At 40.8% G+C, this 19,536-nt stretch overlaps 1 protein-coding gene across 2 annotated transcripts in view; it reads right to left on the reverse strand.

The window, feature by feature from the left end:
* The window catches only part of nlgn2b (neuroligin 2b), a 65,051-nt gene extending 47,990 nt beyond the window's left edge, over positions 1–17,061 (reverse strand). For both annotated transcript variants that reach the window (XM_084373911.1, XM_084373910.1), the window contains exon 1: positions 16,151–17,061. The gene's annotated coding sequence lies outside the window, so the exon portion shown is untranslated. The remainder of the gene's footprint in view (positions 1–16,150) is intronic.
* Positions 17,062–19,536: the final 2,475 nt, after the last annotated feature.

A 19,536-nucleotide genomic window follows, 5' to 3' on the forward strand; every position in this document is an offset into this window, starting at 1 on the left:
ATAGTAAATAAAAGTAATGGAACACTGTTTCACTGAATAGTACTTACTTACTTAAGTGTCAAGGTCGTGTAACTGCCATTCAAGGAGCCATCTTGTTGATATTGTGCCAGACAACTATGACAGGAAATTATACCACATAAAAGGAACCCACGATGACCCAAACTGGTGCCATCCAAGGTTAGTAACTCTCTTTAAATATTGTAATAATGCCATGAGCAAACTGGAATGGTAGAGTGCATACCTCTGCCAAAGCCCAACAGTCCCCATTTGTACACACTCATCGATACCAGCCACCAAAATCTGCCTGATTTTTCCATCAAGATCAAGAAAAAATGTCTGGATCCTTCCCTTTATCCAGAACTGCACCAAAAGTTGATGGGGTCTATACTGAAGCCCATCCCCCATTCAAGTTTTGTGGAAATCTGTTCAATAGTTTTTGTGTAATCCTTCTGACAACCAACCAGCCAGCCAACCAACTGACCAACCAGCCAACCAACCAGCCAACCAGCTAACCAACCAACCAACCGACCGACCACCCAGCTAACCAACCAACCAACCAACCAACCAACCATCCAACCAACCAGCCAACCAACTGACCAACCAGCCAACCAACAAACCAGCCAACCAACCAGCCAACCAGCTAACCAACCAACCAACCGACCAACCAGCTAACCAACCAACAAATAAAAAGACAAATGGACACTGGTGGAAAAAATAACCTGCTTGGAGCGATAAATATCCCAAACTCACTGTTGAGCAAAGTATATATAAGCTAGCCTAAGACTTTAACAGGACTTGAAATGTAAAGGATTAGTTAGATTTGTCACTGCTGAGTCAATTTACTGTATTTTGTGCTGCAAATTAACATTCTGGTTTACTGTTGTCAGGGTTGACAAATTAATTATAGCTGATAGTATTCTGTTATGTTATGATACAACATGAATCATCAAACAATACGTCACTTCATTTGCCACACAGTAGCCCAGAATCTGCTGGACATTTTTTTTTTTTAATTTAAACTAAGATACAATGTTTTGTTAGTGGTTGTAAGCTCAACCTACTCACAGCAAGAATAAAGAAGATTTGTAATCACATTCAGGAGGACAAAGTGTACAGATGTTACGTCTTTATGAAAGGAGTGTGAGGTCAAAATGAGGAAGGACAAGAGGATGGCTTAAAGGTAAGGAGCAGCACAGACCAATGGCAGGGGTAGGTGCAGGTAGCAGAGGTGACATGTGTGGTTAAGTGGTCTGCTGAAAGTCAAGTTCATCCTGTAATCCTTTCTTAAAGCTCCACCACACTGATTTGTGAAGATACCTTGGCAGCCGAAGATGAAACCTGCTGTGAAATCCAATACAATATATTACATACAGTATGTAGACCAAAGCATGGGAAATTATATTAAATGATTGCTTTAACGATTTTCTGAGATATCCTTAAAGTATATGCAAGTGTTACAAAACATGGTTCAGTTAAAAAGACATATTTAGGACTTTTCCATCAGTGACCTCAGTCCTACTGTGTGGGAACAATAGCATGAGAGCAAATTGTAAAATGGCACTTTCAGAGGCACCTTCACATCATCCTTGTTTCAGGGCCTTTCACCTTCAGTCTGGTATTAAGCAGGTGTTCAGTTGGACTGAGGACCAACCAATGTTAGGCCAAAAACGCTTGGTTTCCTTTTCTCCATGTTTAGGATCAATGTCCTGCTGCATTGTTTTACAATTGGGGCTACGAGAAACCCCGTCCCTGAAGCTGAAAGTCAGCACTTTAACTTACAGCCATTGTTTCATTTCACATTTAATGTGCTGGAGTAGAATCAAACCACATCTCTGTCCCAATAATTTGTGACTCTGCCGTACATTTTTACCACAGTAAACAGCCTTTCTGCAATCAAGTTGCCCTCGATTCTCATTTCGAACCAATTCAATTTCAGCAGCAGCAAAAGAGACGTAACTTGGCTGTTGACTGTGGTTTTATAAGCCACCGTCGCAAAAGAAAATATCTGTTTCTAGGAAGCAATAATCTTGACTTCTCTGAACAAGTACAGTATTCTATCCTGCTTTTGTTATAACTCTTATATTGTCTAATTCACTGCAGGGCTTTATTGGATTTAATAAGCAACCGATCTTTTGGAAGGATGTCAGGAGAACTAGTTTGTTAAGTTTTATAGAAAAGAGAAACTACCAGGCAACAAAATCAATATCAAACTACAGTAAAAATATTACCCATTTCATCCCACCACATCTTCTGCCAGCGTTGTGTTATGTAATTAAGCTATTTTCATTGATTTTAGGGGCAATTGACAGGCCTGCAGGATAGTATGTATATTTATGTCTGCACTAATAGCCCTCTATACTAATGAAGACATTAATCTAGCTGTTGTAGCTGTCATGTTAACAGTTGCATATGTCAACAGGAGTAACGTGAGAATAACCTGATTTCAGCTCGTAATGCTGCTCCCACTCGTGTTCAGACACGATACGGAGAGATCGCGTTCAAGGATGACAAAAAGGTAACAAAAGATGCCCGCATGTTTGGATTGAATGCCTTCAGCTAACATTGTAAATAATGACACTTCTATCAACATGTTCAGATAAAGTCAAAGAAAGGACAACAAAGAAGTACATTAAAACTGATTGGTATTTCTGAGTAATTCCTTTCGCCAGATTCTTCTCGATGTAAACAGCCCCCAGTCCAATCAAACACACCCCTGCTGGGTGAAATCACTTTAATTTGAACTGTGTGTATGCTTAATTGAACTGTTAATGCGATCTCTGTTGTCACAGTAACAGGCGTACCATTGTATTGTTCCTATCATGTAATCAAAACAAGTCCAGCCTGTAATGTTCTGTTAAATTGTATTCCAAAATGTGATTTTTTTTATTTTTTACGGTTGTTTTCATTTTTTTGCATAAATAAATCATTGGCATCCACTTACATTTGGATGCTGTCAAAGCGTGTTGCGGCTTGGTGTTTTGTTACCTGTTATCCCCACAATCCCCAGTGGAAAGTGCAATATGCTTCAAGGAGAGTGAGTGGCTGAGAGACACATGTCAGCCACACCTGCTTCATTCTTACATAAGATCATGCGAGTACAAAGAAATACTAGGCAGGAAAGAGCGCACACGGGTGACACCGTACAGCCCGTTCACACAGTAACACTCATTGCTACAGAAGTGTGCAGTCAGTGGGGGGATAGGAGGAAGAGCAGCTGCAGTCTGGATGCTGCACCAGTGTGGGCAGATAAAGGCTGTACTGAAGAAGTGCAGTGAGATTTAAGATAACGTTAGAGTTCTATTAGTTTAGCTGGCTATCCAAAAGCTCACGCTAATGCTAACTAGCAACTTCAACAGAACCGCCGATCAGCTGCTCAAGAACTGCTTTGGTGTAGCTACAGAGCTAAACAAAAGAAAGGAACTTTCCAAAAGACATCCCACTTTTTTTAAGTGTAAATTCAGTCTACCAGTGGAAGTTAAATTATAAAAAGAATCCTTGTGCTGGTAAAGGCAACGTCAAAGTATTTTCAATGGTGCCGATCAGGTACGCCCATTTCTTAAAGGTTTAATTTGTAAAATATGTTCTAAATGATCTAGGATCCTCATCAAATTGTACTTATTTGTAGCTACCAGCCACCTAAATAGGCCAGATTTTACCTTAAAAGATCCAATAATCATTATTATTGATGATTATTTATGATTATTATATGAGAAATAAGCAAAAAAGTCGAAAAAAGCCCTACTGTATCTCGCAATGTTAAGGAAAGAGAGGAAAATCTATCCCTTGGATCCACACCACTTAAATGAGGTCTCTCATGGGCCAAGGCCCGTCCTCATTTTTGAAATCCATTCAGTAGGTTTTGTGTAATCCTGCAGACAAACCAACCCACCAAATAAATGTGAACATGGGTGAAAAATATAACCTCCTTGACAGAGTTAACAATTACTTGAAATTGTCGTCCAGGCCGCACAAACAAGCTTGCTGGTTCATTTGAGAACCATCACCTATGATTGCTCCCTATAATAATTTCCCTACTCAAACTATTATCAATAAGGCCATTCATAATTCAAGGCAGGTTTATCCTCTAAAGTGCTTCATTTCAGATTACACTGAATAATAAGACGTTTACATCACAGATAATGCTTGTAATGTGGTGCAGATGATGAACAACCTGTGGGAGGGAGCATGTTTTATATAATACAGTTTATGAATATAGAATAAAAGGTGAGTGTCCATAAGCCAAATATAGTGTTACAAGCAGCACAAGGATGAATAAGATCATATTACATCCACATTGGGATGATTTTATTGTATATCCAGATGACTTTTGCGTGTTGCATTCATATGTTTAATAAGCAAAGTCCACATGTAAACACAACTTTGTTCAGCGTTGAAAGTTCTCAAAATAAGAGTCAATTGTTTGCGGGGCCATCTGAGAGTATGTAACACTTATATCACTTCCCCAGGTATCATCTTCTGACGCATTTTGTCTGGAAATAGCGATGTTGGTCCACGCCAGGAAAATTAAAGTAAATCACAAAGTAACTCAGACTGTTAACTCCCTCCATGCAAAGTCTGTATCACTGCCGTTTCTTTTTTTTCCTTTTTTAAAAAAATAAATTAAATGTTTAATTGTCCAACATAAAAGATATCATGCATGAGAGAGCTGAGAGGTACAATGACTGAGCTTCACTGGGTTGAAAGAATCGTGAGGGGATGTGGAAAGTTGAATGTGTTTAATTTTAGCCTCTGGACTGCAGCGCTTGAAGTTATTTTTGATAGGATTACACCAGCGTTACTGTCTCTCTTTGTGATTCATTGCATATCCTTAAGTGTCCTATACTATCCTATACGTATCTGGCAGCCATCCGAATCCCTAACTGCTGTGGCAATGCACAGTAGTCCGTCCATATCCAAACATATGAATAATTAAAATGTTTTCTGAAAGGCTGGGATAACCTGCATAGTGTTTTTGCTCTTTGGCGAAACACCACCCTTTTTCTCTGAAAATAAACCAGAGGAGCACTATATGGGTAAATGCAGTCACTCCTGCAGTATCGACAGGGGATCCCGAGAAAAGCTAATAAAGTTTTTTGTGTATTTGTTTTCTCTTTTCATACTGTTGGGCTTGTTGCACTTTAGTCTGAATACCATAAACATCAGGTCAGACAAAGAAAACAACCCCTGACATTGGGATACCCTTTAGAAAAAACAAGAGAAATTGAGATATTTAAAACTTAATTGTTGAGAGGGTGACAATGTAGCATGGCCGGGACGATATGCTTATCCCCCTAATCAATCCCATACGATACTTGGGATGTCAGAGTTGACACAGTAAAGGCCGTGTTGGTGAAATGTTATAAATGATACTCTGACGACCCGTTCCCGTGAAGGCAGCGTGCAGCCGTGCTGCAGAAAGCTGACAGAAACATGAAAGTAAAGAGGCGTCTAGCTCGACAGTGATGCGTCTCGTCTTGTCTTGTCCTGTCTCGTCTCGTCTCATTGGTGTAAACAGGTCTGCTTTATTAATGTTGCAGACCACATTCTTGCAAGTAGGTGCAAGTTTCAATTAGTCTCGTTGTGAATTTCTGGTGTAAACTGGCAAACGCCCCCCAAGAACACATCAACACCCCCCTTTCAAACATATTGTTATGTGGGTAGGTGTCACCCCCCCATTGAGAAACGCTGCAGTACACCATTTGAGCTTCCCACCTTGAGCGTGTCATCAGAGGAAAACGGCCTTCGTCTGAATATGGTTTATAACTATTCCCTCTTACATTGAGTTTCTCTTGTTTTTCAAAGCGTGTTTTGCTCTATTATTAAACTGCACTTGCTGTTACCATGGTAACCACAGGTGTTGCCAAATTAATCAATGAAATCTTAAGACAACAAAGTTTCAGTTGCCGAACCCTAACTGTACCGTAAGCACAGTTTATTTGCCTCAACTACAATCTTGTCTTGTTCTTAACCAAAGCGTAGTTTCCATGTACTAACATTGTAGAAAACAAGATTTTTTCAAAAATCTTGTTTTCTTCTTGTTTTTCTTGCCACGTTTGTGGCGGGTTTGACGCGTTTAAATGAAGTGGGGTGCCAGTCAGAGACACGTCTGACAAATAATAATTATAACATAGAAAGAAAATAGCTCCGTCAAGCCATACAAAACAATAAAGCAAATAGCACATAGAAGCAAATGGAATATATCACCAAAAACCAGCACCGCACTTTCAATGGTTTTATTATTCAACTTGGTGTGATAGATTGTCCCACAGTCTCAGAGTTCAATCCATCTGATACAGAGTCCGGTTTTCCCACAATCCAAAAACAGTTCAATCCAGTTTACGACCAAAAAAGAAAGGCAACTCAAAACTCCGGGTTCTACCACGAATCCCCACAAAACAGATCAAACCAGGAAATCAAAACCGAAATAGCAGCGTCTGTATTCACAGGTCAAATACAGGGATTATTTACAATATATACACCGGGTACTCACGGTACCGTGGGTCAGTCAGTGGTCAGTAGTCAGTCAGGTTTGCAGCGTCGGCCTTAGCAACGCGGACCTTTCAACACAATCGGATGCCGAGGTAACACTCCACTGACCAAAAATACTGGCAGCTCTGAGAGACACTAATAGACTTTCCACAGGTTAGTTTCACACTGCGCGGGTTTCTTGGGGAATTGTGATTGGATGATTGCAAGATTGTGGGTGTTAACAGTGAGAAACATGAATGAACATGAATGTTTAACATCTATAATTAATGAAAGTATGCCAGCAAAACAGGCAGGAGAATCTGAAATACTGTTTGAGATGCAACACATACAGTAGATCACGTGTTATTACATTTGAGCATTCATAATTGAATACACAAATCCAAATCCATTTTATAACAGTTTGTCTACAGCCATAATAAATAATATAATAATATACAATGTGAATTTGTACATACGGAATAAGGAAGGAGCTGTCGTTGTTATTCAGGAATCTCAACGCACCACTACAGGGTAGAGTACAGGATCAATCACAAATAGAAACCTTAAAAATCATGTATGTGTGGGAGACAGCAGGTGCACTGTGTTTGACCACAGACAATCAAAACAATGGCTAATAAATGCAGCTTTTCCTACAGCTCCACGCTGATCATCTGTTCAGGCATGGGAAAGACCGGCTTCGTTTTTCTAGCCAGAAGAGTTCAGCAACACGTCCTGGAACATAAGCCTCGCTTTATTGTCTCACACTGGGGGGAATTTTTGACTCTGGATCATCGTTCATTTGAGTAAACACTTACAGTTTACTTTGCCATTTGCTATTCAAGCTGCCACAACACAAAACTGCTGCTGAAATTTAAATGTTGCCTTAAGAGGACTGTCACGTTCAGTGGAAAGTGTACCTTGACAGATGGGCCGGCTCGATTGTTGATGTGTAAGTTAGCTTAAGTAGAGCACTGAGACTCGCTGTGTATGTGATGTATTCTGCCGAAACGATTTGTATGCCCAAAAGTGTTAAGAGGTCTCCCGTACACCAAAGGTACAGCTCTGAGGTCAGCTGTAGAAAAGATGTAGAATGTAATTTGGGTTTCACTGCGAGTACTGACTTTTAAAACGAATAAATCATTAAAAATAGACCTAGTTTACAAAACATACAACACTTTGTCGCTTGCTAAATTTTGTATTAGATTTATGATTTCTTCCACACAATGTTTGTATTGTAGTTCATCATCTTTATTCTGGTCTTTAACTAAATAATCCTTAAATGGGCTATTTGACAGGACAAATATGACATGTTGTGTAAAATATTTCAATAAAAAGTAGACAGCAATATTTTATCAGCGCTAACTGACACTGAAATCTTAATACAAAAATTAGACATTGTGCAGCCTCATTTAACCTGACAGCTGAATATAAAAGGAGCCCAAATTACAATAGCAAAAGAAGGATTGTTAATAAATTGACAGAATGTTAATTGCTACGCCGTGTGTTCAGGGTGCTTTAAACACAAATTCCTGTTTTTATCTAAGCGGAGAGGACCATCGTGTCGGCTCAGGTACGGCACCGGGCTCCTGCACGTCATTAGCTGATCAGTATCAGCTGACTCCCACTATCACCTATCAGATTTTAAACAAGGTAATTAGGTGGTCTTGATAATCTGTCAAGCTAACACTTTCACTCTCATGATTATTCATGTCACTGCTTGTGTTACAGGTCATACGCACAGACTCCCCCATTCTGCTCGGAGTGCCTTCGAATGCAGAGCGTTTTCTAAAGAGTGCATCTGGACATCTATTTGCAATGATCGTGTTGAATCGTTTGATGTAAGTGTCTGACTGGACTGCCTGACATTTTGCAAGAGCACTGTAAAGTGCAGTGATCTCAGTAGTCCAAAATGCAACCCGTCGTCGTGCTCATATGAGCACGCTTACAAATCGGCTTTGTGTAATAAAAGACTTCACAACAAATGACCTTGATGTTTGCCAAGTTCAAGTGATTTGACGGTTTGTTGGCTACAGTCCAAACCTTGACAACGCTATGGAGTTTTATTTACACTGGGCATTGAGTTACTGCTATACAATTTACATATACAGCAGGCACAACAAACATCCAATCAAGATTTCAAATTGTATTCAAGCAAGCAACAGCTGTTATTTATGAGACGAGACCGCTCTTCAGGCCCGGTGACAGCAGCATTTAAAACAGCAAAGTTCATTCCAAAGGAAATCCCCACAACTGGGGGATTTACGCGCCAGGTCAACGTCAATCTTGGCAAAATGTTTCACGGGGGAACAGAGAGCAAGTGAGTCCAAAATGGAAGAAGCTATCACACCTAATTAGCTTTTATTTAACCACATCTTTTAGTGAATAAACTGCTCAGAGAGGAATGGTTTGCAGACAGTTATGAGACGGATGTAACAAATATTTTTCTTTCTGAATAAAGTGTGACCTTATTTTCTTGTTAGCAACCCAGCTAGCTTGCTCAGTGGCAGTGGAAAAGCAAGCACTGAAACTTGAAGAGCTTTCCCCCCCGACAGTAACTCTTTATTGACTTTAGCACTGTGATGTCTAACGCTAATAACAACAGTCACTTATGGATCTTGTTTTTAAGATGTTATGGAACCAGGTAAATCAGTTTTAATCTGTGTCAGTGCTGCTGGTCCACATTTTATTTAGCTCCACGTTTTTCGACCACTTGCACCAGCCTACCGACTCTGCAATGTTGTGTGAAACTTGCGGGTCAACCTTTTGCATTGCTGAGAAACATTCAGTTTTACTCCAAACTTCAAACTAGAGGTCTTGGCCTTTGACAACATTGTTACTGTGGTATTTCCTGTTTTGTAGCTGTTGGGAGCAGTGGAGCACAGATTGTTTGAACAGACATTTGGCGTTTTCAAATTAACCAGGGTGGACAACAATGGTCTGTTTGGACGACTACCCCAGAGGTCTTGGATAATCAGAAGTTTTAACATCTACGACGTACTTCAACTCTGATTCAAAAAAGTTGGGACACTGTAAAACATAAATAAAAACAGAACGCAATCATTTGCAAACAAACTGTCTTCAGCAGCGTAAAAAATATCTGATGAGCCTTGCAGGATGCCTGTTTTTTTGCAGATGGCTTCATCCAAACACTTACTTTAATGTTAAGTTAATTAAAGGTCAAGTTCTGAACATAGTTTTTATTTGGAACGCCAAACATTTTAATTAAACCAAAACAAAACAAGGTTATCATTTTCATGTTTAAACGTGTTGCCAGTTCAAGGTTACTGGTGTTTGCCATTTGCAGTGATGTGTCAAAGCATGCTTTTCATGTTTAAGTGTCTGATTATCCACAACCACCATAGGTCCTCTCAATGATGTGCCATTTCTTTAGCAGGCAGCTTACCATGTTTATGGTATTAAAAAAAATAACCTACTGGCGCACGGTCTCCACTAAAAACTCTTCTATGAAGAGCTGGCGGTGGGTCTGAAGTGGATTTCTCTACTTTGGACAACAGCGTGCCGTTCCATCATTCTATAACGTGAATGCATTTGTATGCTTGTCTCTGCACCTTTCTGATGGTGTGACACGAGCTTTTTCAAAAATGTTCATTGAAGACAAAATGCCCACCATTTTTTATGTCAGGTAGAATTTGAAAAGCCTTTTCAGGCCCCGGTATTATTCAGAGTATTACTCATTTCAGTGCTTGTCAGTGTTTGCCTCAGATCATAGCTATGTCTTCAAATGTCTGTGGATTACGTTGTCTAACATCTAACTTCCAGCCGCAGCGCCTTTCGGTTTGCCTTGATAATGATTCAGACAACTCACACAGCCTGTGACTGCCCTAGACGCACCGTGTCTTCTTTGTTTTTGGTCAATGCATGTCAACCTTGGCTCAGTTTTTTGGTCCCTTATTATGTCTCCAACTTTATTTTGGTTACACTGAATTTCCATAAGGCATTGAATGCTCTGACAAGAAGGACAAACTGGTGTTTTTAACACTGGATGACAGTTCACTTCATCACTACAGAAAAGAGTAGGTGAGGGGCACGTTTATTAAAGGAGACCTTTTTTTTTGCTTTTTCCTTTCCTTCAGCATTTTATATACATTCTTGTGCATGTAAAATATTTTGAAAGTTCACGCAGACAGAAGCTATTCTCCTATGCTCTTGAAGTGCCTGAAACGCCTCGTCAGTATTCCCGCCATTGATTCCGTGACTTTGTGACATCACACTACATCACCATGTCACACATTAGCATAATTTATGGCTAGCGGCTAGTTTGACATGTAAGAATTGATCTAGCACAGCTGCTCTGGGTCAGGCGTGTGTGAGCTGACCAATCAGAGGAGATAAGGGGTCCTTAAAGAGACAGGAGCTAAAACCTTTCAGACAGAGGGGGAATACAGTGCTGCAGCACTGGACAGTATGAGAAAATTGATGTGTGGCTGTTTTTTTGTCAGCATTAAAGCGTGTAAAGCTATTCTAGGAGTAACCCAAAATAAAAATATGGACCTGAAAATGAGCATAATATGTCTTCTTTTACATTTCCTTTAGCACCGAATAACATATTAGCTCCTATCTGTATCCCAAATAGGGCTGCAACTAACAATTATTTTCATTATCGATTTCTCAGGTACCAAAGACGTCTTCAAATTGCTTCTTTTTTCGACCCAACAGTCCAAAACCCAGAGACTCTTTATCTACTATCCTGACGGAAAAGCAGCAGTTCTTTACATTTAAGAAACTGGTACCAGCTCATGTTGTACATCATATATACTGGAATGATTTATTGATTATCAAAACAGTTGGTGATTAATTTTCTTGCGATTGACAAAGTATAGCCAACTTCATACTGCAACACGACTTGGGTATCACGTTCCCATTTGAAAATGTAGAAACTATGACATTTATCTAATAATAAATGGGCTGCCTTCCCAATTCATCACGCAGGCTACATTTCATACTGCATATTTTTCCAATTCATGTCAACACTGCCCACACCTTTTCTAAAGAGCACCAGCTGCCTAATGCATGTGCAGTGTCACAAGCAAGGTGAATTATGATCAGCGTAGTTCCACGATACACTCCCTTTTTTTTTTTCTTTTTTTTAAGAATACATATTTATATGGCAGCTCCTGTTTGTGTATCACTGCCCAAAAACATCTCAGAGAATTAAATGTCACGGCTGCTTAATGGATCATGTCTGATGAAACGGAAGGGTGGAACTTTCAGGAAAGGTCACGTGTCCCGTTTTAATGGGCTCGCGTCTGTGTCGCTAATAAAAGACACATTAAGTTACCAGATATTTTAATGGGGTTTGGTGTGATACTCTTCCCAGACTTCACAAGGCAGGACGACACTTATCCTGGCTTATCTCATGGATGACTGTTATGTGATATTGTTCAAAGGAGGTTACACAAGATGGTTACCATGGCATTTGCACAGGCGTTTCTCCAGCTTTACTTTGCTCACGGAGAATGGGTCAGGTCGAGCCGTTTTTCTCCTCCTTGGTCGTGACGTGGCTCAGTGCTGGGTCATTTTAACCTTCCTTTTCACTGACTTGACATCTTCACTCAGTAATTAAAAAAAAACTCCAATCCTCCATTTCAGCAGTCACACCATTAGCCCAGAATATAGTGAATGTTTTATCTAAAGATGCTTTAGCTTGAAACTAGGTTGGTCAGATGCCGATGGCCAGAGGATGCTCTCGCCTCTCGCCATTGCCACAGCTGCGAAAACTCCAATGACACGACAGTGTTCAAAGATCTCATGTTCACGTCTGTTTTTGTGCTATAAATGTGCATCTTTCTGGAGAGGAAGCCAACAGTGACTCTACAGGTTACATCCAATCCCAAAGTCCAACCTCTTACTCAACAGAAATTACAGATTTTGTAGAATGTTCTTGATACATCGCTGAGAGCTCAGGGAAGTCCCACACTGAAAAACAAAAAATAAATAAATAAAAATTGGCAAGCACACAAGGGCTCTCCTGTGTAACTTTTGAGTCCTTGAAACACACTTTTTGTAAGTGCACAAAAGACTCTCCTTAAGGGACTGACACACAATGCATTGTGTTGTAACAAGAAAAACAGGAACGACATGGAAACCCCAGAAAAAAAAAAAGAAAAAAAAAAGACATGAATCATGGAAGGTACTGGCAAGGAGGCATGATGACATTATAATACAACAGGATTACTATTTTCCAAACAGCGAACAATCATTTTTAATATCGTGATGTCATGGACCGCTATCCTGCACTTTATCCTTTAAATTTCCAATTGTGCTCCCTTGGATTCATGTCATGTATATGTATTGAATCAATACTATTCAAACATCTACTGGCTTAAAATACTAGACTGACTTTACCAATGATAAAGATAAAGATGATGTTTGGTCAATAAAAAAAAGCTCTCTGACTTCTTCACAGGAGCACAGCCTTGATCTGCTGTCCTTACGTTAAAATAATGTGTAAAGAGGCCCTTTGACTGAAACTGTTTTATATAAGAATATGCAGTTCGTACATATTTCAAAATGAGATCGTGTCATTGGTAGGAGACCATTCGTTTACTAAAGGTCCCATTTTGCAAGAAGTTAGATTTCCTGTCTTTTTGCATTATAAAGATGCTATCTGTGCCATCTCAAACACTCAATTCACAGAGAGATGTGGACAGTATTCTGAAAATGTGTCCTTAAACGAGCCGTCAGGGCTTCTGTGAAGTTGTGATGGCACAATGATACAGTCAACGGCCTCCGCAATGTCTTAAGCACGGACGTGGTTGCAAAAACACCAGCAGATCTGATGTGGGAACATGATAGGCAGGGCCTGCACAGGCCTGTGAGAGCTGACCAATCAAAGCAGACTAGGCTTTTCGGGAGGGGGGCCATAAAGAGGCGGGCACTGAAACGGAGCATTGGGACAGGGGACGAGCACTTCTACCAGGGTGAAGTACTACAGCAATGGACAGGGTGAGAAATAGAATATGTTTTATTTTTTTTTACATTTTCTAGTTGACACCTTAAATAAAATATAATCCTGACGATGAGCATAACCTAGGAACTAGGACTATCTTAATGTGGCCAGCACAGTGACGCTGTCGAGCTTGTAATGCTTTTGGTGTGAGAAGTTTGAACATATACCTGGAACACAGCTTGTTTTACAACAGAAATCTGGTAGCTCATAATTAGTGATGACTGAGAGGTGGATATCTGCAGTACCATGACCAAACCTTCAAAATGGACAGCAACAAAAACCTGACCAAACCACTGACAGTTCCAAGTAAATGGAGACGTAAACAAGCTCAAGTAAAACATGCGGGAACCACTGGAATACAATGAAGACGTAGCTGCCTTTTGATAAATCACTGCAAATTCACATGTTTAGATCGACTGATTGATCGATTGATGATTGCAAAAATTCAATGAAGAAACTAACGAGACTTCAGTTTACCATCACTCACCACCTAAGTATTATAAAGCACATCCTATGGCTGTAGTGGTTTAGTGCAAGCACCCAAGTGCATACAGCAGCAGCAGCCTGCGGGGCCAGGCAGCTAACATACAGTAGGTTCTATTAGCTCTCTCTAATAACAAAGCTTGTTGACTCAGTGGAACAGCATTTCTTTTAAATGGTTAAATTCATACATACAGCACTGCAGCATCAAAGAGTAGACTAGAGGGCCATTTCACCAAAAGCCAAATTTGTGTTCTACATATTACACACGTACACAGCGTGCACTTCAATCCACATCCATCCACTGAGCTTTTCTTATGTCAGTTTAAATGATGCAGATGAAAATTGGCATGTCACATATCAAAGGTGTTTTTCACTGGCTTAGACTTAAAAATGAGGTAATCAATTCAAAATTAGGCTTGACCCAAAAACTAAGATAAAGCTGTATAGCTACAACAACTGGACATCGACCCTGTTAACAAAAGCTCTGGTTTAGACCAGAAAGAATATGCTACCTCACCTCGCTCACCCTCAAATCACCCAAACATACATCATTAAACATTAAGACTAAAAACGCTTTGTTCTGGCTTGTAAGTCTCCATTCCATGTTGTTATCCAATCCATTAAGCTGACATTTTTTTCTTTTTTTATTCCATTTATCTTTTCTATTTTCTCTCTGGGAACTGAATGACAGTGTGCTCACCATAATATTAGCTTTGTTGGGCCTTTGGATTCAGTAACGTGGGAACCGTAGCAGTCACAGAATCCTTTCTCGGGGATAAAAAGAACAGTGACGGCGGTTTTGAAAAGTTAAAGTGCACGTATGACTTTTGTAGAGCTGTTGTTTGGTTGATTAGAGTGTCGTGTGATGTCACTGTGCTTCATCCTTTGCTCATCCTTTAATAAAATATACCAACAAATCTTCCAGGCCCATCAGCTCAAAAAATGGATCGATTTCATAAATTAATAATCAAAGTATTAGCTTGGAAGGAATAAAAAAAAAGCCATCTAAAGTTAGGGCTTTGGGTACAGTTCTGCCAATTAGGTCTCCATTCTTTGCTCTATATACCATGAGCTTTTCTCTCGTATATAATGACAACGTTTGGATTGAAAATGCACCGAATCAGTCAAGCGCATGACATATATGAAGCTCATGCAAGTCCTCCAAGTCTTCTGCCATTTTCTGTTTTATCTGAGCAAGTGTCCAAATGCCAGTAACCAGGCTGACATGATGCCGGCCTAAGAAAGCAATCACAGCTATTCCAACAGTACGCGGACAAGAGTAATACCAAATTCTACAAAAGTCTCCAAAATGACTTTATTGGTTTTCTGATGGATTTTAAATGTCACCCCTCCACAGCTACAGGCGCCACGTCTGTGGAGGGGAGGGGGGAAACGAACCCTAAAAATGAAAATATACCATTTCTCATCCATGACCTGTCAGAACAGAGGTCCTGTTGTCTGCCATTAACCGAGCACTGCCCAACCACCACTGAATATTAATGGAGCCTTCCCTGGATCATCAGAGTGTGTGCATTTAATTCACAATCCTATCTGCATCTTCTAGGGCACCGGCTCTGCAAGTGTGTGTGTGTGTGTCTGCGTGTGTTTGTGCATACTGTGTGTGTCTCCGAGCTGTTGTGGAGGGGTTTGTTCATTAGAGAGGACATCTTTGGAGTTCAAGGCCTGTCACACACTCTGGTTGAGATTAGTTATATTGCAGCATAGCAGCATGTGTGTCTAATTAAGCGCTAATACAGCCATCAATACGTGTAATAAAAGCATTAGTAAAATAGTCCTCACAACCAAAGGGGGGACACCACTCGGAGCCCAGTGCTTGACAGTCTACATGATGAGTTGATTCCAATTAAATCACATGTATATCATCTTGTTAGCGGCACGCTGCAAACGACAGAATACTGATTGCTGGCTGGACTGATCATGTCAAGATGTGACAGCTTATCAACAGGCAAGGCCAATCGAAGGCTCCCACTGAAAAAAGGAAGAAAATATGTGCTATAGCAACAAAGTGGCACGAGGATTTACATTGAAAATCTCATTCCCCCAATTGTGACAGTGCGTCAAGATGGATAACGTGCGCAATGTGCGAAGTCACCAAAGCGTACAGATTGCGCACACACATACAAAACAAAACAAAAAATACCCATGATAGACAGAGAAAAAAAAAACCTCCAGTCACGTTTAGGAGGTGGTGGTGAACATATGGCTTACCTAAAAGACTCGATGCGAGCACCGGAATTATGTTGATGACGATGATGATGGCCCGTCCATCTAAACACGATTCTTCTTTTCTGTCCTCTGCCGGTCGGTGTGTCGATGATGTTTTAACTAGGCCATTTCTTCCCTGATCGCGATTATTTCTCAGGAGGGCAGCGCGTCGCAGGCTTTCGCACATCGGTACACCTTCTCGGTGTCTGTCTTTCTCCGGCTTTTCCAAAAAAAGCACACCTCATACTGCCCCCTCCTCCTCTCATCCCTCTCTGACAACACCCTGCTCTCTTCCTTATCCACAGATATTTGACTTTAATAATGTTGAGATGCAGCGGCGAGTATGATTCAAACAGGAGAAGGGGAGGTAGAGGGGGGGAGGTGGTGGTGGTGGGGGGGGGAAAGCACTCACAGTAAAATAAATGCGTAACGCTATAGCGTCAAGACTCTGCGCGCTGCTTCAAAAAAAAAAAAAGTCAACGCAGTGATCTGTCCTCTTTTCCCCGTGTGTCCATGCTGATGATAATCCACGGTGTGCGCCGCCGAGGGAGCTTGAAAAGGAAAAAAAAAAAAAAAACAACAACCGACTGTTTGACTTCAAATGTGAGACAGCGGCTCTGAAAGACACCCCGCAAAAAAAATCAGGTGTCCAAAAGATCTCTTCTTTGCGCGCTTGCGTGGTGCTCTCTCCTCTGGGTTTCACTTGGCGTCTGATGCTCTCAGCGGAAAGTGGAGGCTCAGACTGAGGAACAGCGCGGGGTTCTTCCGTTTAGCCTTCATGGTTTTTTTGTTTTTTGTATTTTTTTTGTGTGGAAGGGAACCATAAATGCGTTCAATATGAGGGACGCAGTGGTGTTATTTTGAAGCGCGAAGCCTGCACTGAAGAGGATCCCACGGCTTGAGCTTCAACAGCCTCTCTCTCTCTCTCTCTCTCTCCCTCAGTGCGGTCTCGTCTCCCTCTCTCTCCCCCTCTCTCCCTCGCTTATAGGACACCACATGCAATATTTCAATCTCACAGCTAGTTGTCATGACGAGGAGGTGAGACGCATAATTCAATGACCAGGCGCCTGCTGCGCTGAAATCGTCATGTGAGAAGGGTAAAAAAAAAAAAAAAACACACACACACACACACAAGCCCGAACGTGAAACACGGGGCAGGGATTTGCTTTGATTGTTTTTTGATGAGGATCTGCACCAGGCTGACGTCAGATTTTTTTTTTCTTCTTCTTCTTTTTGGCGCCAGGCTTCGGTGCATCTCCCAACGTCAGAATATAACAGGACCAGTACTTACTAGAAGCAGAGAAGAAGAGGCTGCTTCGTCATTTCTGTGTATTATACCTGTTTGTATTAGGTAACACTTCATTTTACAGGTCCTAGCCCGTATAGCTTCCCTTAAAATATCTGATATTCTATTTTTTTCTGATAATTTTTAATATATTTTTAAGTTCAGGACAGAAGACACTTCCACTTAAACGTGCATTAATTGATGTGGCCACCTGGGGGCAGCAAAAACAAGCTGTAAACACAACACTGACATATTATCACCTCTTGAAGGTGCGCTATGTAGTTTGCCTAAACGAGCCAAATAAACAACTTCTCTACGCTTTCATGACTCAATAAACTGAATTAACAAACTGACCTTAAAGGACGACACAATGTCATACTGTTTTGCTTTGTTTATGTGGCGGACCCCGCCACCCATCTAGCTTCAAATAGTGTTCTGGGGACCTTATTTTCATCTGAGAACAGCTTGTTTATTCAGTTATGGAAAAAATACATATTTGAGTTTCTATTATAAACTCATAATATTGTGAATTTTAAAATTCTTATAGTGCCCCTTCAAAGGTCCCATGTTATGCTCATTTTCAGGTTCATACTTTTAATTAGTATTCCTACCAGAAAATGTTAACATGCCTTAATGGTTAAAAATCCATCCATGTCCATTGCTGCAGCACCTCTAGTCACCCTCCACTTGAATGCTCCATTTAATTGCCTGTCACCTTAAAGCCCGCCTCCTGAAAAGCCCAGTCTGCTCTGATTGGTCATCTCTCACAGGCCCGAGCAGGCGTCAGCCACTGCGTTTCCGCAGCAGCTCTGCCTGTGTTTTGGCAACCAGGGGCATGCTGGGAGCGTGGCTGAGAGCGGTGATGTTATAGCTGTGACATCCCGGCCTTAAGGAAGTCCTGACAGCTTGTCTAAAGGCAGTTTCTGAATAAGGGCTGATTGCATTTCACCGTAGATAGAGTGTTTGATATTTTCACAGTAATTAGATAGCACCTGGACCTGCTTTACAATAAAAAAAGATACAGATATCTAATTTTCTACAATGAAAGACCTTTAAGTTGATGTGGGGAACCTGTTAGCAAACTGAGTCATTTACCAGTGAACAATCCAGTCCAATATTCATTCTGGTTTTAGCTCTGTTTTGCTCTTCACCAACTCCTGAGGGAAATATCTTGCTCTTAGCTGTTAAATGCTGTACAATGGTCTAGGAACGTGAAGACGGTAAAACCAAAAGAATGAGCTGAAAGATGCTAAAATGCTGTGAAGATCTGAAGGATAATTACACTGGGTCGTGCATGAATAAACTAGATTCATCACTGTGAGCAACATCTTTCACATAAAAGCAGTCATTTGATCCATTGTTAATAAAGAGATACTACATTTAAAATGGCATTATTTCATTCCAATTAAAGGTCCAGTGCGCAGGATTTAAGGGGATCTATTGGCAGAAATGGGATAGAATATTATCTGCATATTGGGTGGGTGGACAAAACATTATAAAATGTATGTCTTCATATAGCTTGCGCAATAATTGTCTGACCTCTCTGCTGATGTCCGTGAAATTCAACACAGTCTCGTTGGCCCATGGCGAGGCTTTTCAGCCTGGGCAGCGCTGACTCCGAGGAGGAACAAGTTGTCTGAGAAACCATTTGAGGGACTCCTCCTAATGAGGTAACCCCTGCTTTAGTGATAAACACATCAAATAAGCCAGACAAGTCTCCTATGAAGCCGTGGTTTAGTGAGCGAGCAACCCGAGTGAGTGAGGTTGAGTGTGTTTGACTGGTAAAATGCAGTTGTGATGGCATCAGTCATATAATATTTTATTGATTGATATATTATTTTGAGTTCAGTGTTATATTTTTAACTGGTGATATCTTGACAATGCATCTCAGGCAATGCTGCTGAGTAATGCAAAAGGAATGTAACTAGTTGCACTCTACAGGGAGGGCAGGGTCTTGTCCAGAGATGCAATCTTGGATTGTATCTTGTCTTTTTCCAGATAATGTCCTTCACATCTTGGTGTCTTGTTCACTAGGGAGGACAGCATGGCGGGGAGGATTCAGGCAGACCAGTGTGACGTCCGTAGTGAGGCGGGTGTTACTGAA

The sequence above is a fragment of the Pagrus pagrus genome, assembly GCF_965226575.1.
Source record: "Pagrus pagrus genome assembly, chromosome: 14".
NCBI classification, from domain to species: Eukaryota; Metazoa; Chordata; class Actinopteri; order Spariformes; family Sparidae; genus Pagrus; species Pagrus pagrus.